Source organism: Desmodus rotundus, chromosome 3 (assembly GCF_022682495.2).
Source record: "Desmodus rotundus isolate HL8 chromosome 3, HLdesRot8A.1, whole genome shotgun sequence".
Taxonomy (NCBI): domain Eukaryota; kingdom Metazoa; phylum Chordata; class Mammalia; order Chiroptera; family Phyllostomidae; genus Desmodus; species Desmodus rotundus.
In genome coordinates, this window is record NC_071389.1 from 149,521,361 (window position 1) to 149,549,043 (window position 27,683).

General features: G+C 36.4%; 1 pseudogene; it reads right to left on the reverse strand.

Annotated features, from left to right (window-relative positions):
- Positions 1-1,301: 1,301 nt before the first annotated feature.
- Positions 1,302-5,026, reverse strand: LOC128780465 (olfactory receptor 6C1-like; annotated as a pseudogene).
- Positions 5,027-27,683: the final 22,657 nt, after the last annotated feature.

Sequence of the window (27,683 nt, forward strand, 5' to 3'; positions counted from 1 at the left end):
TGGTATCTCATTAGGTTTTCAATTTACATTTACCTGATGATTAGTTGTGTTCAGCATCTCTTCATATGTCTATTGGTCATTTCTCTGGTTCTCAGAGGTTATTTTTAGCAAGAAATGTTACCTAGAGCCCAGGATCTGGATGTTTTGTTGGCTCCTCACTATTCCAGTGTCATTCTTTGGAACTTCCGTAGGACAGACAATGAAATACATTTAGAGAAATAATAGCCTCACACTGACATGACTTATTCCAGTCCATCAGCATAGAATTTTTCTACTGTTCTTATGCCACACTTGTATCTCTTTTCCTCCACAGTGAGAAACTTAGCTCCACTCTTCTGCTTCCCAATTACTCCATTCTACAAACACACATACAACAGTATCTGAATTGTTATACTTCTATAATTTTTTTAAATCTAAATAAAGTTCAAAAATTTTGCAGGATCTGTCTTACTGATGGCCAGTTATCTTGAAAAATTACTTGTATCAATTCTTTATCAGTTGATTTATTTCACAATTATGTTCACTTTTATAAGGTTTCCCCCATTCTTGCTCATTTAATTTTGTCTTGGGCTTATGTAAAACAGTAAGAATATTTTAAAAGTTAGAACTACTCAAATAGGTATATTCAAAATGTACCACTTATATTTTTACTGCATTAATCTTCCTGCCTTCATGCCCCAGTGCATGTTTCAGTGATAGAAACTTTATATTATACTTAAATATTTCTATGATTAGTCCTCTCATATTGCTTGTTTCCCAAGATTTCTTAAATATTAGTGCATGTTTGATTTTCCAGATATAATTTAGGATTGATTTTAGAATTGGTACTCTTCCATTTGGGTCAAATGATCAAGAAATTCTAATGTTATTTACAGTGTCAGTGACAAATAGGGATGCTATCTGGCACTTCTGCTTTGCCTCAGTTGGAAGATTCACAACACAGTGTGTGCTTATGGAGCAATGTATTGCAGATGTACATTTTCCTTTGGAAGATCACTTCCTGGCTTACTACTGTGACCTGGTAGAGACTATAAGTCAATTCATAGGATGTCATTAGTTGACAATTAGATTTGGGCTTGTCATAATTGGGGTGAGTGTAATTGGACTCTGAGTTATAATGCTGGTCATTCACAGCAACAATCTATCATCAAAGGGAGATATACTTAGGAGAACAGTGTTAAGCAGGTTGAGAAGGCACACACAAGTAAGGCTTATGAACAGATGACTCAGACTCCTTTGAAGCAGATTTCTCCTGTATTTACATTCTCTTCCTGTATCCACATGTATATAGCCTTGTTGGGAGTACCTATCGTAGGTAACCAAGAAATGAAAATATGTACTGAGTCACAGGTGTTCTGTACAATATGCTAGCTTCCACTGAAAAGCAAATGACTGATAAATAACATATGTTATATATGCAATATATTTTAAATAATGCTGGTCTGTAGCTGCATTGATATTAGTCAATGTAGATGTTACTGAAAAAAGTGTACTGCATAAGAAGTGGAATTGCTCTTTTTCATAATGATAAGAAAAGTCATGTTCCAGAGAAGATATGCCAGTTTCAAATTTGTGTCTGTATAAAAACACAGTGTTAATATTAAAAAAAAATAAGCAATTGATATGATTACAAAGAGAAAGAAACCATCCCATCATTGTATAAAGAGATTTAAATAGCTCAGTAATAACAGAAACAGTAAAAGTACAAATTTAAATCATGAGATTAATAAACTTGACCTAGTTGACTCATATAGAACACTGCACTCAAGTGTCATTATACATAATTTTTCAATGGCCAAGAAATGATTACAAACGTAACTACTATATTCTAGGCCATCAAGTGATATTCAACTAAATTAAAAGGATTTCATGTAAAGAAGGTATGACATTATAAACAATTTTCTGGATATTTTATGATTCACCCATTTACAGCAGTACATTGAGGCCAATACTGCTCAGTGGCCCCTCCCTCTGGAGGAAAGGAGAAGAGGAGAACATGTATATAATAGTTGGGCTTTCTAGGGGCTATTCAAGCACTGGTGTCTGCCAGGGTGTCCAACCTGCAACCCATGGGCTGCATGCAACCCAGCATGGCTGTGAATGTGGCCCAATACAAAAACATAAATTTACTTGAAACGTTATGAGATCTTTTTGTGACTACATGTCACAATGTATTAACTGTGTGGCCCAAGACAGCTCTTCTTCTTCCAGTATGGAACAGAGATGACAAAGGGTGGGACACCCTGGATGATCTTGGAGACCTGATGGCAACTAACATACTCTTGATGCCTGAAGGCTGCTGAGGACCAAAGGAGGTGGGTGGGATCCTGGTGGTTATTTTTTCCTAAACAGAACTCCACATATAAATTCAGTTTTAAACATCATTATTGTTTAAGAAGTTGTGTTATAGTATACCTGAATTTAACATTATCAACCTAAGATCTATACCAACTATACATAAATAAAAAATTAAATTACAAATGTTGACATGTTCAGAAGAATGAGAGTCAGAAAGACAGAAGAAAAGTGATTTAAATTAAATGGTAAGTATATAGAAGAAACAGAAAAAACAAAGAGAATAAACAAGAATGACAGGGAGTTTACTGAGACTTGAAGAAGCTACTGAAATTTTATGCTTATATTTTTAGATTTTCCTGCAATGTGTCTCTACTTCACTATGCCACATTATTTAATTTGCTTGTGAGAAAGAGTCTTCCTTACCATGTTCACGAAGGCTTTCTTGACTTGCTCATTCCTTAAGCTGTATATAAAAGGATTCAGCATGGGCGCTACTGAGGTGTTCAGAACAGCAACTCCCTTGCTCAGGGACACCCTATCTTTCGCTGAAGGATTAATATACATAAAAATGCAGCTGCCATAAGAGATGGAGATGACAATCATGTGAGAGGAACACGTAGAAAAGGCCTTTGTCCTCTGACTAGTAGAAGGAATTCTTAAAATCGTTCTGATATATAGAGATAAGACAGAAATATCAACGCCAAAGTGAACATCAGAGTAAACACAGCACAGGAGAACCCCATTATCTCTAGAAGTTTTGTTTCTGAACAAGAAAGTTGCAGCAGGGGTAAGTAATCACAGGTAAAATGGTCAATAATATTTGATCTGCAGTAATCGAGATTCAAGAGCAACATGAGTAAGGGGAATATGATTATGAATGAAGCTAGCCAGGAAGAGAAGACAAGGAGTATACAGATTCTTCGATTCATGATGGTCATGTAATGCAGAGGTTTGCAGATGGCAATATAGCGATCATAGGACATGGCAGCCAGAAGGTAAAATTCAGTGACTCCCAAGAGAATGTAAAAAAATAACTGAGCAATGCAATTGTTAAAGGAAATGGTTTTATCCCCTGAAATAATGGTGCCCAAGAACTTAGGCATAGTGACAGTTGTGAATGAAATCTCTACTAAGGAGAAATTTCTGAGGAAGAAATACATAGGGGACTGGAGATGGGGATCCAGCAGGGTAAGGATTATGATGGTCAGGTTTCCAGTGATGCTGAGCATGAAGGTGATGAGCAGAAAGACAAAGATCACCACCTGTAGCTTTGGGTTATCTGACAGTCCCAGGAGGATGAATTCTGTTACTTCTGTATGGTTTCTCATTCTTCAGTTGCTTTTTTGTTTTCCTCCTGCCAGATCTACAGGAGAAAACACAAGGAACACATCATGAATTGTGGATTAAGAACTATCCAAGTGTGGAACCAGAATTTGGCTTATGATTTGGCTTTTTGATTTGTTGTTCTACTTATTTATGCATTCATTGGTTGCTTGTTGAATGTGCCTGGACCAGAGATCGAACCTGTGAACTTGGTATATGGGAACGACACTCTAACCAACTGAGTGCCTGGCCAGGCCTTCTCACTTATGTGTGTAAAGTCACAGATATACATATCCATATATAATAAGTAGCTATACTATCCTTATGACCGACATTTTTCTCAAAATTATTTCATCATATTTCTCCATTACCATTTATTTCCCTTACATCCCTCTTCCCCACAATCACCACACTGTTTACAAGTTATACTTTAATAATCATATTTTGGTTTTGGCTTATTGACATTAATCTTTAAATGACATACTCTAGTTTCTTAGTAGACAGAAATTATTTTCTTTGAATTATTTATAAATCAAAGGAAATGGAATATTGATTTTTGCATAGGAAATATTTATGATACTTGTGGAGGAATCTGGTTATTTTTTAGCCAAGAGCAGTGAGGAGGGCATTGTCACCATCACTTACGTGGAAGCAGAAAGGGCTGTGCAGGCCAGCTCCAGAGACATTCCCAGATTCATGATCTCAGGTCACAGCCCTTCTTAGGAGAATGGGAAAATTCCACTGTGCGTTTCAAACCAGTTACAAAAGTAACATTGTTTCTTTTTATTTTTTTTAACCTATATAGGTTCTTCAGACAAAAATGAGGGTCTTTTGTTTTTGTTTTGTTTTTGTAAGTAGCTATAATACTGGGCAATTGTTGGTTCTGGTTGAACTGAGACAGTAAAGAAGACATGTAGTTACAAGATTTCCATTGAAAGATGGTTCATTTTTATAAAGGTATCATTAGGTACACTATTGACTATATAACTTGATGTTGTATCAAGTTATGATATTTTTAGCCAGGATATGACAAGTCAAGATTTTAAGCTGTCTCCATAGTCAAGGGATTTGTTTTTAGTTGACTTGTTGTAATAAAAGTAATACCTCACATTATCATATGTTTATATTTCCTTGAGCTAAGAGCTCAAAGGAATTTTTTGGTGAGAAAAATACTTTTATTTGTTTGTTTATTTATTTATTTATTTATAAACTATATTCTACTGTTTATGCTATTACAATTTTCTGAATTTGCCCCATTGTCTTCCTTATGCCCCACTTACCTCTGATTTTCAGAAAGGCTCACTAACAGTCAGAATATACACAATATTAAAAACAGTAGCAGTTGTCATTGTTATATTCCAGGGAGCTCAACATTTCTAAAAATATTTCCTCTCATTTAACAAATTTGCTTTCCATTGTCCATTTTTTTGTATTAAATTTCCCACATTGTCCAGAGGGAATATATTTCTCTGACATAGAGAGTGAGAGAGGAACAAATACATAAAAGAGAAAACATACCAAATGTTTTTAAAACTCTCTGGTGTGTTTTCTATATAGACTTCACTTGCATAAGCTACTTCCTGTTTTATCTATTCTCTGTGACCCTGGCTCAAGGGGACTAATTCAGTCAGGACAGGAATACACAAAACACACTAAGGAATATAAAGGATAATACACACTAGTATTGAAATTTGAAAAGGACTCTTGGGAGTCAGTGTCCAGGGAAACAGAAAAAATTTCAACAAGCAAACCAGAACACTAAATGTGAAGTTTGTTTTTCTCTACATTACTTTTCAGACCAATTGGCAACCTAATATGTTAGTTTCCAATATAAATTTGAGAATATAAAGTTGAGAGTTTTCTGAATACTGCTTCAATTTCCTTAGTGTAAAAAAAGTTTTTAAAAATCATTTTATACAAATTCAGTACTTATGTTAATTGTATTTCAAGTACTCAATAGTCAAATGTAGCTAGTAGCTCATCTATTGGACAGCAAAGATTATAGAACATTTCCATAAATGTTCAAAGCAAATAATTACTTTTGACAGTTATTAATGTTACTCTTAAATAATTACCTGAGTGAAGGTATCTTTTCTAGAACAATAGTCCTGTGTGACCTTTCCTATGACCTCATCAAATATTCACCATTTCTTGTAATTCTTAGGCATTTTTTCTCTCTCTCTCTCTCATACACACACACACACACACATATATCCTTAAGTTTTCATATAAATGTCATATAGTCTTTGAAATCTTCCTTGTTTGCAAAACCAGGATTAGATGCTTTCTTCCAAAAGTTTGTGCTTTTACCTTATTTTATTGCAATTATTTTATATATGTCCATTTCCATAAAAGCTACATAACATTGGGCTTTGGTTAATATATATTTATATATCTACTGGGAAGTAAACATACATAATACCAAATCTGAATGTGATGTATGTATGTTGTATATATTACTGTATTTGAATTACTATTCAAATTTTGTTAAGAACTTTTCAGCTATGTTCAGAGATATTGGGCTGCTGTTTCCTTTTATTTTACTTTTCTGGTTTCAAATGAGATAATGTTAATCTTATAAAAGCATGGGTAAATTTTCTCTACTCATCTGATTTCTGGAAGAGTTGTGCAGATTTAGTATATTTTTTCCCATGAAAAGAAAATAAAAGTTTGGTAGAATTTACCAAATTCTAATGAAAGTGAACCAACTGAGACTAGAATTTTATTTTTAGAATTTCAACTATAAATTCAAATTCTGTCATAGATATAGAGATATCCATGTTTTATTATGTAAATTTTGGTATTTTATATGTTTTAGAATTGGTCTATTTCATTTAATTATCAAATTTATGAGCATAGTGTGGCTTGTACTTTTTCCTTATTTTCCTTTTACTATCTGTGGCATCATAGTTACACCTTCTTCTTCCTTCATTCTGGTAGTACTTTCTGTCTTTTCTCTTTTTTCTTTTGTTAGTTTTGCTAGACATTTAACGATTAATCATTTTTTTAAATAGCTTTGGTTTTGTTGAATTTTTTTATTGTTTTTCTTTTTTCAAGTTCATTTAATAGTATTGTAATATTTATGACAGCTTCACTTCCACTTGCTTTTTGCTTAATTTGAAGTTTTTTCTTAAATTCTTTAGGGTGGAAATATTGTTGATTTAAATTATGTATATTTACTTTGGTGTATACACACAGATGGACACACACACACATATTTTTAATGATTTTAATTCTTCTGCAAATTATGAATTTTATGTTGTAATGTTCTCATTAATTACTTGGGGTACAAATAGCGTTTTGAGGTAATGACTTCACTTGCTTCAGATATACAAGGTGTGTCTGGATAAAATACAGCCATTGTTAATATAATGAGAATGGTTTGCACAACATCTGTGTAACATAGTAGCCAAGGAGAGTCAACTAGAATGGGCATATGTGAACAATGATGACTCCACTGTACTAGTGAGTGGGAGCAGTAGACACCATTGAATGAACATGTGAACTGTGTGGCTATTGCACTCAAAATGAGAAAATGAGTAGAGCAACAAATCAGCATCAAATTTGGCATTAAGCTTGAATATTCCTGTGGAGAAACTACTTGGATGATTCAGAATACTGCAGCAATGGGCACCTGTGATTGGCAGCTTCATCATAACAACACACATGTTCATGGAGGGTTTTTTTGTGAAACATCAAATCACTCAGGTGACTCAGCTCTACTATAGCCCAGATTTGTAACTCTGTGACTCCTGGCTTTTCCCAAAACTAAAAAAAAAAAACCACACAAAAAAAACCCCACCTTTGAAAGGGAAGACATTTCAGACTGTTGATGAGATTCAGGAAAATATGATGGGGCAGCTGATAGGGATTGGGAGAGGTGTGTGAGGTCCCAAGGTGCCTACTTTGAAGGGGACTGAAGCATCATTGTCCTATATACAATGTTTCTTATATCTTGTATCTTCTTCAATAAATGTCAATATTATATTACATGGCTGGATACTTTCTGGTTAGACCCTTTACCCAGAAGTGGAAATGCTGAATCCTATGATAGTTCTATTTTTAATTTTTAGAGGAACCTCCAAACTGTTTTCCATAGTGGCTGCACCAATATACACTTCCACCAACAGTGTTCAAGGGTCCGTTTTCTCCACATTCTCACTGGAAATTATCTCTTGTCTTTTTGATAATAGCCATTCTTACAGGCATGAGGTAACATCTCACTGTCATTTTGTTTTGCATTCCTTTAAAGATTAGTGATATTAAATACCCTTCCATTCCAGATAGCATTTTAATATATTCTTTAGAAAATGCCTAGTTAGGTCATTTTTCCACTAACTAGTCAGATTATTTGGTGTGTTTTGCTATTGAATTGTATGAATTCCTTATATTTTGGGCAGTATTAACCCTTTCTGAGATGTGAAGTTTGCAAAATATTGTCTATTATTTTGTAGGCCATCTTTTCACTTTATTGACTGTTTCTTTGTTGTGCAGCAGCTTTTTAGTTTGATTAGTTTGACTTGCTGATTTTTGCTTTTGGTGCCATAATCCAAATGGCATCGCGAAGATCAATGTCAGGAAGTTTTTCCCTATGCTTTCTTGTATGAGTTTACACATTCTAGGTTTTACATTTAAGGTTTGTTTTTTGTGTGTGTGCTGATTAAGTGTTAATGAAGCTATTTTGAGTTAATTTTTGTGTGTGGCTGTTAGTTTTCTCAAAGCTACTTACTGAGGATATTGTTCTTTCCCCACTGTATATTCCCAGTGCTATCTATTGAGGGGAATTTTCTTGGCACTATTCTCAAAAATTAATTGACCATATATGTGTATATTTATTTCTGTGCTTTTTCTATTTATGGGTCAGTTTTTATACCAGTATATATTCATCAGGATCATCTTCTGTAGATGCATTCTATTTTAATGTCTTTGCCCATTTTGAGTATCATGGTAATGCTGGATAAACATAATTTGGAAGACTTCCATCCTATTTAATTTTTGGAAAGCCTGTGTATATAATTAGTATTCTTAAATTTTTGGTAGAATTAATGTTTTATTTTCTTCAGATAAGCTCCCCAAAGTGGAATTGCTGGGTCCTGTGTTCATTGCAGCATTATTTATAATATTCAAGTTATTGAAGCAACCTGGGTGTTTATCAGTAGATGAATGGACAGAGAAGTGAATACATGCACACACACATCTACACTAGGATGTTACTCACCCATGGGGAAAAAATGAAATCGTGCCATTCGTGACAACATGAGTAGATCTAAAGGGCATTATGCTCAGTGAAATAAGCCAAGAAAGAGAAATGCTACATCATTTTGCTTATGTGAAGAATCTAAAAAAAACTAAAGAAATGAACAAATAAAACAAACTCATAGATACAGAAAAACTGATAAATTGCCAGAAGGTAGGGCTGTGGGGATATGGGCAAAATGATGAAGGTGATTAAGAGGCACAAACATAATATAAATCAGTCACAGGGATATAAAGTACAGCATAGTCAAGATCAATAACATGATAATAACTTTGGACAGTGACAGATGGGTAGTGGAGGTTTTGTGGTGATCACTTTCTAGGGGATATAAATGTGAAATCTCATCATGTTCTATACCTGAAACGAATATAATGTATGTGAACTGCATTTTAATTGAAAAGATCTATACATTCCAGAATAAAAATTAGACATGACTGATGTTTTGGTAGAAATCACCAGTGAGGCCATCTAAATCTAGATTTTTCTCTTTTCTTCTTTTATTCTGTTTTTTAGTAGGGACATTTTTAACTACAAATAAATTATGTTAACAAATAATAGGGCTATACAAGTTTTATTTTTTATCGAGAGATTTGGCAGTTTATGTCCTATAAGGATTTTGTTCATTTCAAATAAATCGTTCATTTTGTGGCATAAAAGTGTTTGTAGTATTGATCAGGGTCAGAGCAGATCACCTCAGAATGTGCCAATTTGGCACGTGAATTATTTTGAGCTGGAGACAAACAAGGCCCAATAAACTCAAGAAGGGCTTTTGGCCTCTTCCTTAACTTCCTAAATAATTTAGATAGAAAGCCTGCACCAGGAAAGCAGCTATTACCAAAGATCATATTTTTTACATAAGAAGGGCTTCTCCACATGGCAGAACAATTGTTTGTTTACCAAACGTCTCCTTCTCATCTCCTTGTGAATTGTCTTTCCCCCTTTGAAGTTCAGGCTCCAACCCCTTCCTCCTTAGTCAGAATAATGTATAAAACTCAATTGCCTGAATGCCTGTAGGTCTCATAACCTTTTTTCAAATTCTTACCCAGGGATGTGTCTCATTATTGATTTTAGAGAGAGAAGAAGGGAGAGGGAGACGCATGGATGTGAGAGAAAAACATTGATCAGTTGCCTCCCATACAAGCCCCGAATGGGGATGGAACCCACCATTACGGGGTGATGCTCCAACCAACTTAGCCACCTGGCCAGAGCAGGCCTCCTGTTCTTGTGGACCCCTGTGGGTACATATAAAATTAAATTTCATTTTCACCTGTTAATCTGTCTCATGTCAATTTAATTCTTAGAGCAGCCAGAAGAACACAGAAAAGTAGAGGATAAAAATTTCCTCCTCAATATCACATTTCTAAACTTTAAAATCAATAATTTGTGCCCTGTCATTTCCTTCTCTGATGACCACAATTAGAGATATTAAACATATTTATCTTCTCAAGTAATTGGATTTTGTTTTTATTGTTTTTTATTGTTTTCTGTATCAAAAGCTCTGCTCTGGTGATTCAGTGGATACAGAACAGTCCTCTCAGCAAATGGTGCCAAAACAGTTGTATATTTGTAAGCCAAAAATTGGACTTCATTCCCAGATGCACACCTGAAATACATAGAAGTCTATAAATTCATGAAAAAAGAAAACATATCATAAATATTTGTGGCTATTAAGGTGTCAGACAAATACCAAGAAAAGCATATATATTTTTGCTTTTTTATACAAATAATGTTAAGTATTTAAATAAATAAGTTTCTTGAATAGAATAATTCTGAATAGTATATAGAATAAAAGATTAAATGGGAAAATAAGTATTTTTCAACATCTAATGAAATAGCAAAACACTTTAGGAAGAAACAAATGACAACATTCATAAAAAAATGTTAACGATTTAGATAGGGAAAATGAGCAGAAACTACTACATAAAGCCAATTATAACCATGGCATCACTAGTGAGTGCTTTAAGATGTGGTGCAATAGGATTTACATAGAGAGAAAGCAATAAATCAAATTCAGAATGTGGGATATTCTAAAGGACAAACAACCAGTCTATACACACATGTGCACAGGTAAACATGTACACAATAGGTACAATGAGGAAATTTTAATGTGAACTGGGTTGTAGGTAATGTTCAGGGGTTTTGTTAATGGAGCTAGGCATGATACTAATATAATACCAAATATGTATTACTTTATTAATCTGATAATAAATTGTACTTAATTATCCTTATAAGTAGTAGATATACTCTGCTGGGTGCCAGACAGTATGCTGGGTTAATGCAATAAAGAAGGTGCAATCCATAACCTCAATAATTGAATAGATCACTTAGTTTTATGATAACATAAATAAATAACTAGAATGTCACTTTTATATATAGACAGATGACTTCACTGGACCCCAGGAGAAGAATTTATTCATCCTCTGAGGATATAGCTGCACACTTAAAGCGATAACAAGAATTTACCAGAGTGAAACCATAGGAAACTATATTCTAGGTAGAACAACAAAAGAAAACAAAAAAGCCCTCTTTTGAATGACAGTTAATGTTCCTATGTATACAATTATTTTAGGGAATGATTGGATCATGGAGTAGAAATTGAAAATAGTTTCCATACAGAAATTATTTTCAAACTCCTAATTTCTTCCTGAGAAAGAAAAGTTTAAGAGCTACATCAGTTTTGGAAGAGATAAATTACAACATAAATTTCTCCTGTGTAATAACCACTCACATGAGTCAAGAGAATTGTGATAACTACATTTATATTCTATGTAGTTTTCCATGCTTACGTGTGCTGGACACTGTTCTGAGTTACATGAACAACCCCCATGAACTATGTAGTTTTATTACTCATTCACATTACAGGGATGAAGGGAAAGAGGCACAAAGCGCTTAAGAATTTTTCCAGAATTACCAGGGCTTATAAGTGGCAAAGTCAGGATGATTCCAGATAGTTCTCTGAACAAATGTACTATACTGCCTAATCTGTTGAACTTCCTCATGATTTTGTTTTGTTTATTACTATTAATAAAAAATGAAAATAAATTATTTCTTCTGGGTTATCAAGTGAGGGAAGAGCTCAGATACTGTATCTTATTCTGCAGCAACACTTAGTGAGGAAAATAACTGCAAATGTTAAAACGATTGCTGGTTCCTCTTAAAAAAAAGACAAAAAGGTGAAGAATCTGGCAGACTGGGCCTAACAAAAAAGATCTACATTGCAGCTAATTTATGGATGAAAAGGAGCCTGGAACAAGGCAAAAAAAAATTAATGAAACTGTTTACACATGTCTTTCTACTTTTCCTCTTGTGTCAATACCTTGTCATGTTTTCTGGGGGAAAGGTACAATAAAGAGAAGGTTTCTGAAGACGAGAGTGAGAAAAATATTTACCTTTGGCATTTTTTTTTGTTTTAATGCCAATAAAATTCATGTAATATAAAATTCACCATTTCCAACATTTTAAAATACACAAGTAATTGGTTTTTAGATATAGTAATGTGCTGATTAACCATTAGAAGGCAATCTGAGAGATGTGTTCTTCAGAGATTTTGTCACTGGGTGAACATCACAGGGTACACTTACACAAACTTAGATGGAATAGCCTACTCCACACCTAGGATGTATCATATTGGTCCTGGGCTGTAAGCCCCGTGCAGCATGTTATTGCACACAACAACATGAGGTTAAATCAAGCACAAGATAAAATGATGAATCCAGGGACACAGTAAACATGAGATATGTGAGGAGCTACTAGCACAACATGGCATACTGATTTACAGCAGAAAGGTTTATTATTAAGAAGAATACATTTATTTTAAAATTTTTATTGTTATTCAATTACACTTGTCTACCTTTTCTCTCCATCCCCCCACCCCACCTAGCCGAAACCCCATCCCTCCCCTGCCTCCACCCTCCCCCTTGATTTTGTCCATGTGTCCTTTATAGTAGCTCCTGTAATCCCCTCTATCCACTGTCCCCTCCCCACTCCTCCCTGGCTATTGTTAGATTGTTCTTAACTTCAGTGTCACCGGTTATATTTTCTTTCCTTTTTCTTTTGTTGATTATGTTCCTGTTAAAGGTGAGATCATATGGTATTTGTCCCTCACCACCTGGTTTATTTAACATAGCATAATGCTCTCCAGTTCCACCCATGCTGTCACAAGAGGGTATAAACTCCTTCTTTCTCTCTGCTGCATAGAGTTCCATTGTGTAAATGTACCATATTCTTTGGTTCCACTCATTTGCTGATGGGCACTTAGGTTGCTTCCAGTACTCGGCTATTGTAAATTGTACTGCTATAAACATTGGGGTGCATAGGTTCTTTTGGGTTGGTGTTTCAGGGTTCTTTGTGTATAATCCCAGCAGTGGAAATGCTGGGTCAAAGGACAGTTCCGTTTTTAGTTTTCTGAGGAAATTCCATACTGTTCTCTACAGTGGCCTCACCAGTCTGCATTCCCACCAACAGTGTACTAGGGTTCCCTTCTCTCCACATCCTCTCCAACATTTGTTTGTTGTTTTGTTTATGTTGGCCACTCTAACCAGTGTGAGATGGTACCTCATTGTGGTTTTAATTTGCACCTCTCTGATGGCTAGTGATGCTGAGCATCCTTTCATATGTCTCTGGGCCCTCTGTATGTCTTCCCTGGAGAAGTGTCTGTTCAAGTCCTTTGCCCATTTTTTAATTGGGTTGTTTGTCTTCCTGGAGTGGAGTTGTGTGAGTTCTTTATATATTTTGGAAATCAGGCCCTTGTCTGAGGTATCATTGGCAAATATGTTTTCCCATACTGTTGGTTCTCTTTGTAATTTGGTGCTGTTTTCTTTAGCCATGCAGAAGCTTTTTATTTTGATGAGGTCCCATTTGTTTATTCTTTCCTTTATGTCCCTTGCTTTAGGGGACATGTCTGAGAGGATGTTGCTGTGTGGAATGTCTGAGATTTTCCTGCCAATGTTTTCCTCAAGGACTTTTATGGTGTTACAGCTTATATTTAAGTCTTTTATCCATCTTGAGTTTATTTTCGTGTATGGCGTAAGTTGGTGATCGAGTTTCATTTTTTTGCACGTAGCTGTCCAGATCTCCCAACACCATCTGTTGAAGAGGCTGTTTTTGCCCCATTTTATGCTCCTGCCTCCTTTGTCAAATATTAATTCACCGTAAAGACTTGAGTTTATTTCTGGGCTCTCTGTTCTGTTCCATTGGTCTATGTGCCTGTTTTTATGCCAACACCAGGCTGTTTTGATTACAGTGGCCTTGTAATACAGTTTGATATCAGGTATTGTGATCCCTCTTGCTTTGTTCTTCTTTCTCAAAATTGCTGCAGCTATTCGGGGTCGTTTATCGTTCCATATGAATTTCTGAAATGTTTGTTCTATATCTGTGAAATATGTCATGGGTACTCTAATAGGGATTGCATTGAATCTATAAATCGCTTTGGGTAGTATGGCCATTGTGATGATGCTAATTCTTCCAATCCATGAGCATGGTACATGCTTCCATTTGTTTATGTCTTCCTTAATTTCTTTAGAAGAATACATTCTAAAATAATAAAAAGTGTAGTATTGTAAATTCATAAGAAGCAACATAGCTGTTATCACAATGAAGTGTTATGTACTATTCATAATTGTATGAGCTGTACTTTATATGACTGGCAGTACATTAGGTTTGTTTATATCGGCATAATCACAAATCTTTAAGTAATATATTGTGCCATTCTGTTTAATGGCTACAGTATCACCAGGTAGTAGGATTTTTCAACGCTATTGTAATCTTATGGGACCACCACTGTTTACGTGGTTCATTGTTCACCAAAACTTGTTACACTGTGCATAGCAGTATTCATAATGTTATGCAATCTTCACCATTATACTATAATTCCAGAACATTTTTATAACCTCCAAGAGAAATCCAATACCCATTAAAGAACCATATTTCTATCTTCCCAACCTCCATTTCTATATGACTACTCACCTACCTTCTGTCTCTATGGACTGACTATTCTGGATTCTTATGTGGACTTTTGCATGTGACTTTCTTCACTAACATAATTTTCACAGGGTTCATTCATGCTGTAGTGTGTATCAGTACTTCCTTCCTTTTTATGGCCAAATAATGTTCCATTGCATTGATAATCCACATTTTCTCTCTCCTTTCATCACTCGAAGGATATTTGGGTGGTTTCCACTTTTTGGCTGTTATGCATAATGCTTCTGTGAACATTTATGTAGAACTGTTTGTGTGAACATATATTTTGAAGTCCTAGAAATAAAATTGTTAAGTCATATGCTAACTTTATACTTAGATTTATGAGGAACTGCCAAACTGTTTACGAATATATATATGTACTACATATATATATAATCTCATATTAATACATAATTAAAGAAGTTTTGAGGAAGTCACCACTATTTCCTATAGAGTAAAGAAAATATAATATTTGTGTTGATAACTTAAGAGAGGACTCTCACTCTAGCACAGAAAGGAATGCTAATCATAAAGAACAGTAGAAAGAAAAGGAACATTATCCTAAAAGATTAAGTGGACTTAACTGATACATATAGAGAACAATTTATCCCAAAGAAGCAAAATAAACATTCTTTTCCAATGCATGTGAAACATTTTCAAAGATAGACCATGTGGTAAAATATAAAACAAGCCTCAAGAAATTCAAAAAAATTGAAATCACATCAGGCATTTTCTCATACCCCAAGGGCCTGAAACTACAGAACAACCTCAAGGAAAACACTCAGAAACACTCAAATTCATAGAGATTAAATAGCATACTATTAAACAACGAATTGGTTAATAAGGAGATCAAAGAAGAAATCAAAAAGTTTCTGTAAACAAATGAAAATGAACACTCAGCAGTCCAAAACTAATGGGACACAGTGAAGGCAATCCTGAGAGGGAAGTTCATAGCGATACAAGCCTACCTTAAAAAGATAGAAACATTTCAAATAAACAACCTAAACCTACATTTACAAGCACTGGAGGAAAAACAACAAATCAAGCCAGGAGTGAGTAGAAGGAAGGAAATAATCAACATCAGAGCAGAATTAAATAACATAGAGACTAAAAGAATAATTCAAAGGATCAATAAATCCAGGATCTTGTTCTTTAAAAAGATATACAAAATCTCCAGTTCCATCCATGGTCTCGCAAAGGGTATAAGCTCCTTCTTCCTCTCTGCTGCATAGAATTCCATTGTGTAAAGGTACCATATTCTTTGGTTCCACTCATTTGCTGATGGGCACTTAGGTTGCTTCCAGTACTTGGCTATTGTAAATTTTGCTGCTATGAACGTTGGGGTGCATAGGTTCTTTTGGATTGGTGTTTCAGGGTTCTTAGGGTAAATTCCAGCGGCGGGATTGCTGGGTCAAAGCGCAGTTCCATTTTTAGTTTTCTGAGGAAATTCCATACTGTTTTCCACAGTGGCCTCATCAGTCTGCATTCCCAGTAACCATGTACTAGGGTTCCCTTTACTCCGCATCCTCTCCAACATTTGTTTATTGATTTGTTTATGTTGGCCACTCTAACCAGTGTGAGATGGTACCTCATTGTGGTTTTAATTTGCATCTTTCTGATGGCTAGTGATGCTGAGCATCTTTTCATATGTCTCTGTGCCCTCTGTATGTCTCCCTTGGAGAAGTGTCTGTTCAAGCCCTTTACCCATTTTGTAATTGGGTTGTTTGTCTTCCTGGAGTGCAGTCGTGTGCGTTCTTTATATATTTTGGAGATCAGGCCCTTTTCTGAAGTATTGTTGGCAGATATGTTTTCCCATACTGTTGGTTCTCTTTTTATTTAATTCTGTTTTCTTTAGCTATGTAGAAATAAGCCCTGCAGTGAGGGATAAATACCATATGATCTCACCTTTAAGGGGAACATAATAAAAGAAAAAAGCAAACAAAATATAACCAGAGACATTGAAGTTAAGAACAATCTAACAATAGCCAGAGGGGAGTGGGGAGGGGACATTGGGGAGAGGGGTTTAGAGGAGCTAATATAAAGGACACATGGACAAAATCAAAGGGGCGGGTGGAGACGCAGGAGGGAGGTGTGTTTGGATGGGGTTGGGTGGTAGGATGTGGAGAAAATAAAGACAACTGTAATTGAATAACAATAAAAATTTTTTTAAAAGAAAAGATATACAAAATCGACAAGCCTTTAACCAGACTCCACGAGAAAAACAAAAGAGAGAGAGAGAGAGCACCGAGATAAATAATATCAGAAGTGGAAGAGGAGAGATTACAACTGATACTCCAGAAATACAAAGGAGTATAAGAAATTACTACAAACAACTATATGCCACAAAAATTGAAACTCTAGGTGAAATGGACACATTTCTAGAAAAATGTAATCGCTCAAAACTGAATGAGAAAGAAGCAGACAGCCTGAACAGACCAATAACGGTTGGTGAAATTGAAGCAGTAATCAAACGCCTGGTATAAAAAAGCCCCGGACTGGACATAAGGAGAATTTGACAAAACATTTAAGGGAGAGCTAACCCCATCCCTCTAAAAAAAAATTCCAAAAAATCCCAGAAGACAGAAGACTGTCATATTCTTTTAATGAAGCCAGCATCATCTTAATCCCAAAACCAGATAAAGACACAACAGATAAAAATTACAGACCAATATCATTGATGAACATAGATGCTAAAATCCTCAACAAAATATTGGCAAACCATACCCAGAAATACATTAAAAAGATCATACACCACGATCAAGTGGATTCAACACAGGGATGCAAAGGTGGTATAATTTCCACAAATCAGTAGGTATAATACATCTATAAATAAAAGAAAAGACAAAACCGCATGATCATATCAGTAGATTCAGAAAAAACATGTGGTAAGGTACAGCACTGATTTATAATAAAAACAGTCAGCAAAGTGAGAGTAGAGGGAGCATATCTCAACAAAATAAAGGCAATATATGAAAACCTATGGCCTACATGATACTCAACAGGCAAAGACTAAAAGCTTTCCTACTAAGATCAGGAATAAGACAAGGATGTCCACTTTCACTATTTCTATTCAACATAGTATTGGAAGTCCTAGCCACAGCAATCAGACAAGAAAAAGAAATAAAAGGAATCCAAATTGGAAAGGAGGAAGTGAAACTGTCACTGTTTCTAGATGACACGATAGTGTCCATAGAAACCCTATGAACTCCACCAAAAAGCTACTCCACCTAATAAGTGAATTTGGCAAAAGAGCCGTATACAAAGACAATATTCAGAAATGGAGTCTATTTTTGTACACCAACAATGAAATATGAGAAACAGAAATCAGGGGGGGAAATCCCATTTGCTCCGGCAACAACAAAAAATAAATTATCTAAGAATAAATCTAACCAAGGATATAATAGACGTGTACTCAGAAAACTACACAACACTGAAGAAAGAAATTAAGGAAGACACAAATAAATGAAGCATATACCACATTCATGGATTGGAAGAATTAACATCATCAAAATGCCCATACTATCCAAAGCAATATTTTTTCACTTGAAATACACTTTACTGAATAAGAATTTTATATTCAGCAGTGTTCAGTCCCAGGAGTAACAGTGATTTAGTACTTTTATGATACTTTGCAGTACTTCATCATCTTTTGATAATTTCTCTTAAGCCTGCTTTTATTTTTTCTATTCCCAGAACCATGAAGGGAATAATCCTGGGAAATGTATTTCCAAATTATCTAAGCAAACATAACATGATACCTACATAGCCCACTTCTTATCAACTAGATATCCAGATCAGATATCCTCTTTTAACTCTTCTCAACTTCCCAAAATGTGCAACTTAAAATCACTACCATGAAATATAATGCAATCACTATTCCTTGTAAAACCCAAAAAACAATAATTCCCCCAAGAGGCTGTAGATGCCATATATCATTTATTTTAATTTGAAATTTGAGTTCACTTGAAAAAAAAGAAAGGAGTGGACCCAAAGCAATTTACAGATTCAACGAAATCCCTATCAAAATACCAATCACATATTTCACACACATAGAACAAACATTTCAAACACTTATATGGAACCATAAACAACTGGGAATAGCCTCAGCAAATCTGAGAAACAAGAATAAAGAAGGTGAGATGACAATACCTGCTATCAAATTATATTACAAGGCCACAATAATCAAATCAGTCTGATACTGGCATAAAAACAGACACATAGATCAATGGAATGGAATAGAGAGCCCAGAAATAAACCCCTGTCTCTATGGTCAATTAATATTCAACAAAGGGTACAGGAACATAAAATGCAGTAAAGGTAGCCTCTTCAGCAAACGGTGTTTGGATATCTGGACAGCTACATGCAAAAAGTGAAACTTGACCACCAACTTACACCATACACAAAAATAAACTCAGGATGGAAAAAGACATAAGTCATGATACCCTAAAAGTTCTAGAGGAGAACGTAGGCAGGAAAATCTCAGATATTCCACACAGCTATATTGTCCCTGATTTGTCTCCTAGAGCAGGGGACATAAAGGAGAGAATAAAGAAATTGGTCTTCATCAAAATAAAAACCTTCTGCACAGCTAAAGAAAACATAAACAAAGTGAAAAGGGAACCCACCATATGGGGAAATATATTTGCAAATGATGCCCCAGACAAGGGTCTAAACTCCAAAATATATAAAGAACTCACACATCTCCTCTCCAGGAAGACAAACAATCCAATTAAAAAATGGCAAAGGACCTGAACAGACCCTTCTCCAAGGAGAACATACAGAGCACCCAAAGTCATATGAAAGGATGCTCAGCATCACTAGCCATCAGAGAGATGCAAATTAGAACCACAATGACATACCACTTCACACCAGTCAGAATGGCCATCATAACCAAGTCAACAAACAAGTGTTGGAGAGGATGTGGATAAAAGGGAACCCAAGTACAATGTTTGTGGGAATGCAGACTGTTGCAACTACTGTGGAAAAGAGTATGGAATCTTTTCAGAAAACTAAAAATGGAACTGCCTCTTACCCAGCAACTCCACTGCTGGGATTATACCCTAAGCTTCCTGAAGCACCATTTCAAAAGAACCTATGCACCCCAATGTCTATAGCAGCACAATTTACAAGGGCTAAGGGCTAGAGGGAACCTAAGTGCACATCATGGAGTGAGTGGAACAAAAAGCTATGATATATTTAACAATGGAATACTATGCAGCAGAAAGAAAAAAGGTGCTGCTACCTTTTGTAAGAGCATGGATGGAGCTGGAGAACATTATGCTAAGTGAAATAAGCCAGGTGGTGAAAGACAAATACCATATAGTCTCACTCATAAGTGGCCCCAATCAACAAAACAAGGAAGCAAGCAAAATGTAAGCAGACTCATTGAAATAAAGAGCAAACTGACAGTAACCTGAGGGGAGGTAAGAGGGGATAATGGAGGAAAAAGGGGAAGGGTCATCAAGGAACATTTTCCCTTTCTTCCCTTTGTGCAGGCTCTCTTGTTGTACTTGGGTTTTACCTGTTGGTGGGTCCTTTGTTGGTAGGTTCTGTCCTCCAGTGTGTTTAGTGGTATGCACAACTCCCACCTCACCTTGTGTGTGATCAGGGGCTGGTGAAGGCCAAATGGATTAAGACAAAGGAAAGTATTTGTGAGATTTAAAGTACCAACAGGTATAAAACAGATATGAGATCCTTCAGAAAAGTACACCAATAACTGTGATATTTCACCCAACTGGCACTTTTTATAAAAGGTGAAAAAGAGATAAGACTCTTATTAGAGAGGAAAAGAATGTGAGCTGACTTTAGAAACAGAATGCTTATGTGAAGTTAGATGGTGAGATTTAGTGAGAATAACACCTACAAAATTGGTGTAGTGTGTGAGAAAATAAAGTAAACCATAACAGTAATAAAGCTCAGGAAGATAGTAAAATACAGCAAGACCTGTGAAGGGTACTGTGTAGGAATTAGAACAACCCTAATATGACAGACATATATGATGTGAATAAAAAGAATAAAGAGTAACAGACCAAGAGTAGTGTGTTATTGGAATACAAGTGAAGTGAAGGAAGAGAATTTAAAATGCCATATGAAAGGGAGAACAAAGAAAACCAGTCAAACAATGAAATCAAACAAAAAAGATAAATAATAAATATAAAATAATAATAACAAAAAACAAAAATAAAAACTAAAAACTAAAAAATAAAATGCACGTTCCGTAGGATAGAGGAGTGAATTTTGTCTGAGTTTTTGGTATTAGTCTTCTGATCTCTAAAATAAGTCTCTTCACAGTTCATATAATAAGGGTTTGGTGATGATGAACTCCTTTATCCCTACCTTGTCTGGGAAACACTTTACCTGCCCTTCCATTCTGAATGTAGCTTTGCTGGCAAGAGCAATCTTGGTTATAGGTCCTTGCTTTTCATCACTTTGAATACTTCTTGCCAGATCGTTCTTGCCTGCCAAGTTTCTTTTAAGAAATCTGCTGATAGTCTTATGGGTACTCCTTTGTAGGTAATCCTCTTCTTTTCTCTTGCTGCCTTTAAGATTCTCTATTTTTAACCTTTGGTGTTCCAAATATGATGTATCTTGATGTTGCCTTCTTTGGGTTGAACTTATTTAGGACTCTCTGGACTTGTGCCTCCTGGACTTGTATGTGTATTTCCTTTGCCAAGTAAAAGAAGTTTCATTATTTTTTGAAATAACTTTTCAATATCTTGCTCCTCTTCTTCTCCTTCTGGCATCCCTGTGATTCTGATGTTGGCATGTTTAGAGATGTCCAGAGTCTTCTTATTTTCTCCTTGTTTTTTTGAATTCTTGTTTCTTCATTCAGTTCTGGTTGACTATTTCTTCCTTATATTCCAAATCACTGATTTGAACCTTTGCTTCCTTCTCTTCACTCTTGGTTCCCTGTGGATTTTTCTTTATTTCACTTAGTGTAGCCTTCATTTCTTCCCTCATGCATTTGCCATACTCAGTGAAATCTCTAAGCATCCTTATCACCTGTGTGTTTTGAACTCTGCATCTGATAGGTTGGCTATCTCTGTTTCTCTTAGTTCTTCTTCTGGAGTTTAGATCTGTTCTTACATTGGCCCATATTTCTTTGTCTCTTCATTTGGCAGCCTCCCTGTGTTTCTTTCTGTGTATTCGGGAGAGCTGCTTTGACTCTACCTTTTATGCCCTTTACAACCTGTTATGCTGTGAAGGACAGACCTGAGGTATTCAGCAGGGTGTGACAACCCACTTTGTAGCACTGTATGTGATAGAGGGGTCTGAGAGGGAACACTGCCATTTGCTGGGCTCTTGCCCTATTTCCACTCACGTCCTCCACTTCCTTTATGCTATTGACACCCTTCTGGCTGCTGCTTTGGTGGTGAATCCCAGAGTAGGTGGGTTTGTGTACATCTAGGGCCATGTGGGTCCTGTAAACAGACTCTCCTGAGAGACTGGCAGTTTCTTCCACCATGCCATCCTCCACTGATTTTTACAACCAGAAGTTCTGAGGTTTTATATTCCCAGCACTGGAACCTGGGCTGCATGGAGTAGCCTGAGGTTGAAATGGCTTGCTCTCCAGGTATCCTCCCAGTTCCTATCTGCCACAGGTGAATGTGGGACTTCCTGTTATGACAGCTGCTGCTACTACTACCTTGCTGCCACTGCCTCACTGTGTCCTCCTCACCCAGCCTCCTTGTATCCATCTGGATGAGTATCGACTCTTTAAATCTTGGTTGTGGGACTTCCATACAGTTAAATTTTTCTGGCAGTTCTGGTTGTATTTTATTTTAAGATTAGCTGTGATCCCTCTTATGGCTGTGCAAGAAGGTGAAGTGTGTATACCTACACCTCCATCCTGGCCAGGAGTCCCATGAAGTGATAATTTTTTCATATCTTATTGATTACCGGGCATTGACTCTACACTTAAATTATCTCATTTTCCCTGGAACAAACAAAAAACCCTTTGAGTATGTATTTTTATTATTCAAATAAAGAATGTGACACAGAAAAAAGTTATGTATCTTATCTTCACCACATGTGTATTTGTGGGCAATGCAGCCTTTATTGATTTCCTTAGATGAAATGATAGTGAGTTGCTAACTCATGAAGCATTGCATTTTATTTGAAAATTCTGTTAGATATGTTTCTTTTTTTCTTTTTAAAAAAAATATATTTATTGATTATGCTATTACAGTTGTCCCATTCCCCCCCTTCCGTCAACTCCACCCTACCACCCCCTCCGTCCCACATTCCCCACCATAGTTCATGTCCATGGATCATACTTATAAGTTCTTTGGCTTCTACATTTCCTATACTATTCTTACCCTTCCCCTGTCTATTTTCTTTTTTTTTTTTTTTAATTTTTTTTATTGTTATGCAATTACAGTTGTATGCCTTTTCTCCCCATCCCTCTACCCCACCCCAGGTGAACCCACCTCCCTCCCCCCTCTCCACCCTCCCCCTTGGTTTTGTCCATGTGTCCTTTATAGTAGTTCCTGTAACACCCTCTTCCCACTATCCCCGCCCCCACCCCCCACCCCCGCCCTGGCTATTGTTAGATTGTTCTTAACTTCAATGTCTCTGGTTATATTTTGTTTGCTTTTTTCTTCTATTGCTTATGTTCCAGTTAAAGGTGAGATCATATGGTACTTGTCCCTCACTTCCTGGCTTATTTCACTTAGCATAATGCTCTCCAGTTTCATCCATGCTGTTGCAAAGGGTATAAGCTCCTTCTTTCTCTCTGCTGCGTAGAATTCCATTGTGTAAATATACCATAGTTTTTGGATCCACTCGTTTGCTGATGGGCACTTCGGTTGCTTCCAGTACTTGGCTATTGTAAATTGTGCTGCTATGAACATTGGGGTGCACAGATTCTTTTGGATTGGTGTTTCAGTGTTCTTAGGGTATAATCCCAGCAGCGGAATTGCTGGGTCAAAGGGAAGTTCCATTTTTAGTTTTCTGAGGAAATTCCATATTGTTTTCCACAGTGGCCTCACCAGTCTGCATTCCCACCAACAGTGCACAAGGGTTCCCTTTTCTCCACATCCTCTCCAACATTTGTTTGTGGATTTGTTTATGTTGGCCATTCTGACTGGTGTGAGATGATACCTCATTGTGGTTTTAATTTGCATCTCTCTGATGGCTAGTGATGCTGAGCATCTTTTCATATGTCTCTGGGCCCTCTGTATGTCTTCCTTGGAGAAGTGTCTGTTCAAGTCCTTTGCCCATTTTTTAATTGGGTTGTTTGTCTTCCTGGAGTGGAGTCGAGTGAGTTCTTTATATATTTTGGAGATCAGGCCCTTGTCTGAGGTATCGTTGGCAAATATGTTTTCCCATACTGTTGGTACTCTTTGTAATTTGGTGCTCTTTTCTTTAGCCATGCAGAAGCTTTTTATTTTGATGAGGTCCCATTTGTTTATTCTTTCCTTTATGTCCCTTGCTTTAGGGGATGTGTCTGTGAGGATGTTGCTGCGTGGAATGTCTGAGATTTTCCTGCCAATGTTTTCCTCAAGGACTTTTATGGTGTTACGGCTTATATTTAAGTCTTTTATCCATCTTGAGTTTATTTTCGTGTATGGCGTAAGTTGGTGATCGAGTTTCATTTTTTTGCACGTAGCTGTCCAGATCTCCCAACACCATCTGTTGAAGAGGCTGTTTTTGCTCCATTTTATGCTCCTGCCTCCTTTGTCAAATATTAATTGATCGTATAGACTTGAGTTTATTTCTGGGCTCTCTATTCTGTTCCATTGGTCTATGTGCCTGTTTTTATGCCAGTACCAGGCTGTTTTGATTACAGTGGCCTTGTAATACAGTTTGATATCAGGTATTGTGATCCCTCCTGCTTTGTTTTTCTTTCTCAAAATTGCTGCAGCTATTCGAGGTCGTTTATGGTTCCATATGAATTTCTGCAATGTTTGTTCTATATCTGTGAAATATGTCATGGGTACTCTAATAGGGATTGCATTGAATCTATAAATTGCTTTGGGTAGTATGGCCATTTTGATAATGTTGATTCTTCCAATCCATGAACATGGTACATGCTTCCATTTGTTTGTATCTTCCTTAATTTCTTTCTTCAGTGTTGTGTAGTTTTCTGAGTACAGGTCTTTTACCTCCTTGGTTAGGTTTATTCCTAGGTACTTTATTTTCCTTGTTGCTATATCGAATGGGATTTTTTTCCTGATTTCTGTTTCTGCAGTTTCGTTGCTGGTGTACAGGAATGCCTTTGATTTCTGGGTATTGACTCTGTATCCAGCTGTTTTGCCAAATTCATTTATTAGGTCGAGTAGTTTTTGAGTGGAGTCTATAGGGTTTTCCATGTACACTATCATGTCGTCTGCAAACAGTGACAGTTTCATTTCCTCCTTTCCAATTTGGATGCCTTTTATTGCTTTTTCTTGTCTGATTGCTGTGGATAGGACTTCCAATACTATGTTGAATAGGAGTGGTGAGAGAGGGCATCCTTGTCTAGTTCCTGATCTTAGTGGGAAAGCTCTAAGTTTTTGTCCATTGAGTGTGATGTTGGCTGTAGGTCTCTCATAAAAGGCCTTAATTATGTTGAGGACTGCTCCCTTTATTCCCACTTTGCTGAGTGTTTTTATCAGAAATGGGTGCTGTATCTTATCAAATGCTTTTTCCGCATCTATTGATATGATCATGTGATTTTTGTCTTTGCTGTTGTTGATGTGATGTATTATGTTTATTGATTTGCGAATATTGTACCATCCTTGCATCCCTGGGATGAATCCCACTTGGTCATGGTGGATGATCTTTTTAATATATTGCTGGATGCGGTTTGCTAATATTTTGTTGAGAATTTTAGCGTCTATGTTCATCAGCGATATTGGCCTGAAGTTTTCTTTCTTCGTTGTGTCTTTATCTGGTTTTGGGATTAGGATGATGTTGGCTTCATAAAAAGAGTTTGGGAGTCTTCCATCAGTTTGGATTTTTTCGAATAGTCTGTGAAGGATAGGGGTTAGTTCTTCCTTAAATGCTTTGTAGAAATCTCCTGTGAAACCATCTGGTCCAGGGCTTTTGTGTGATGGGAGTTTCTTGATGACTGCTTCAATTTCCTTTGCTGATATTGGTCTGTTCAGGTTTTCTGCTTCTTCTTCATTCAGTTTTGGAAGATTATATTTTTCTAGAAATGTGTCCATTTCATCTAGGTTTTCAAATTTCTTAGCATACTGGTCTTCATAGTAATTTCTTATGATCCTTTGTATTTCTGTGGTATCAGTTGTAATCTCTCCACTTTCATTTCTAATTCTGTTTATTTGGATCCTCTCTCTTTTCTTTTTGATGAGCCTACTTAAAGGCTTGTCAATTTTGTTTATCTTTTCAAAGAACCAGCTCCTGGATTCATTGATCCTTACAATTGTGCTTTTAGTCTCTATGTCATTTAGTTCTGCTCTGATCTTGGTTATTTCCTTCCTTCTGCTTGCTCTGGGCTGTCTTTGTTGTTGTTCCTCCAGTTCTTGTAGGCGTAGGGTTAGGTTGTTTGTTTGAACTGTTTCTAACTTCTTAAGGTAGGCCTGTATTGCTATGAACTTCCCTCTCAGGACTGCCTTTGCTGTGTCCCATAGGTTTTGGGTTGTTGTGAGTTCGTTTTCATTTGTTTCCAGGAAGTTTTTGATTTCTTCCCTAATCTCGTTCTTGACCCATTCATTGTTTAATAGCATGCTATTCAGTCTCCATGCTTTTGAGTGTTTTGGGTTTTTACCCTGGGCGTTGGTTTCTAGTTTCAGACCCTTGTGGTCAGAGAAGATGCTTGATATGATTTCAATTTTCTTGAATTTGTTGAGGCTTGCTTTGTGTCCTATCATGTGGTCTATCTTTGAAAAAGTTCCATGGACACTTGAAAAGAACGTGTATTTTGCTTCTTTGGGATGAAAAGCTCTGTATATTATCAGTTAAGTCCATTTCCTCTAAGGTATTGTTAAGTGACACAATATCTTTGTTGATCTTTTGTTTGGAAGACCTGTCCATTTTTGATAGTGGGGTGTTAAAATCCCCTACTATAATTGTGTTGCTGTCAATATCTTTCTTGAAATCCTCCAATATTTTCTTTATGTATTTGGGTGCTCCTATGTTGGGTGCATATATATTTACAATGTTTATGTCTTCTTGGTGGATTCTTCCTTTGAGTATTATGAAGTGACCTTCTGGGTCTCTCTTTATGGCCCTTCTTTGGAAGTCTATTTTGTCTGATATGAGTATTGCTACCCCTGCTTTTTTTTCCTGTCCGTTTGCTTGGAAAATTTGTTTCTAGCCCTTCACTTTCAGTCTGTGTAAGTCTTTTGTCCTGAGATGGGTTTCTTGTAGGCAGCATATGTGTGGGTCATGTTTTCTTATCCATTCAGCTGTTCTATGTCTTTTGATTGGAGCATTTAATCCATTTACGTTTAAGGTTATTATCGATAGGTAGTTATTCATTGCCATTATTTCCTGCCTGTGTTCCTCTGTCTTTCTCTTTTCCTTCCTTTCCTTAAATCAGTCCTTTTAGCATCTCTTGCAGAGCTGGTTTGGTGGAGCTGTATTCTTTTAGACTTCTTTTGTCTGGGAAGCTCTTTATTTGGCCTTCTATCTTGATTGAGAGCCTTGCTGGGTAAAGTAGTCTTGGTTGGAGGCCTCTGGTTCTCATTACTTGGAATATTTTTTGCCATTCTCTTCTGGCTTGGAGCGTTTCCATTGAGAAGTCAGTTGCTAACCTTATTGGGGCTCCCTTGTATGTTACTTCCTTTTTCTCCCTTGCTGCCTTTAAGATCCTCTCTTTGTCTTGGAAATTTGCCATTTTAATTATGATGTGTCTTGCAGTGGGTCTCTTTGGGTTCCTCTTGCTTGGGACTCTCTGTGT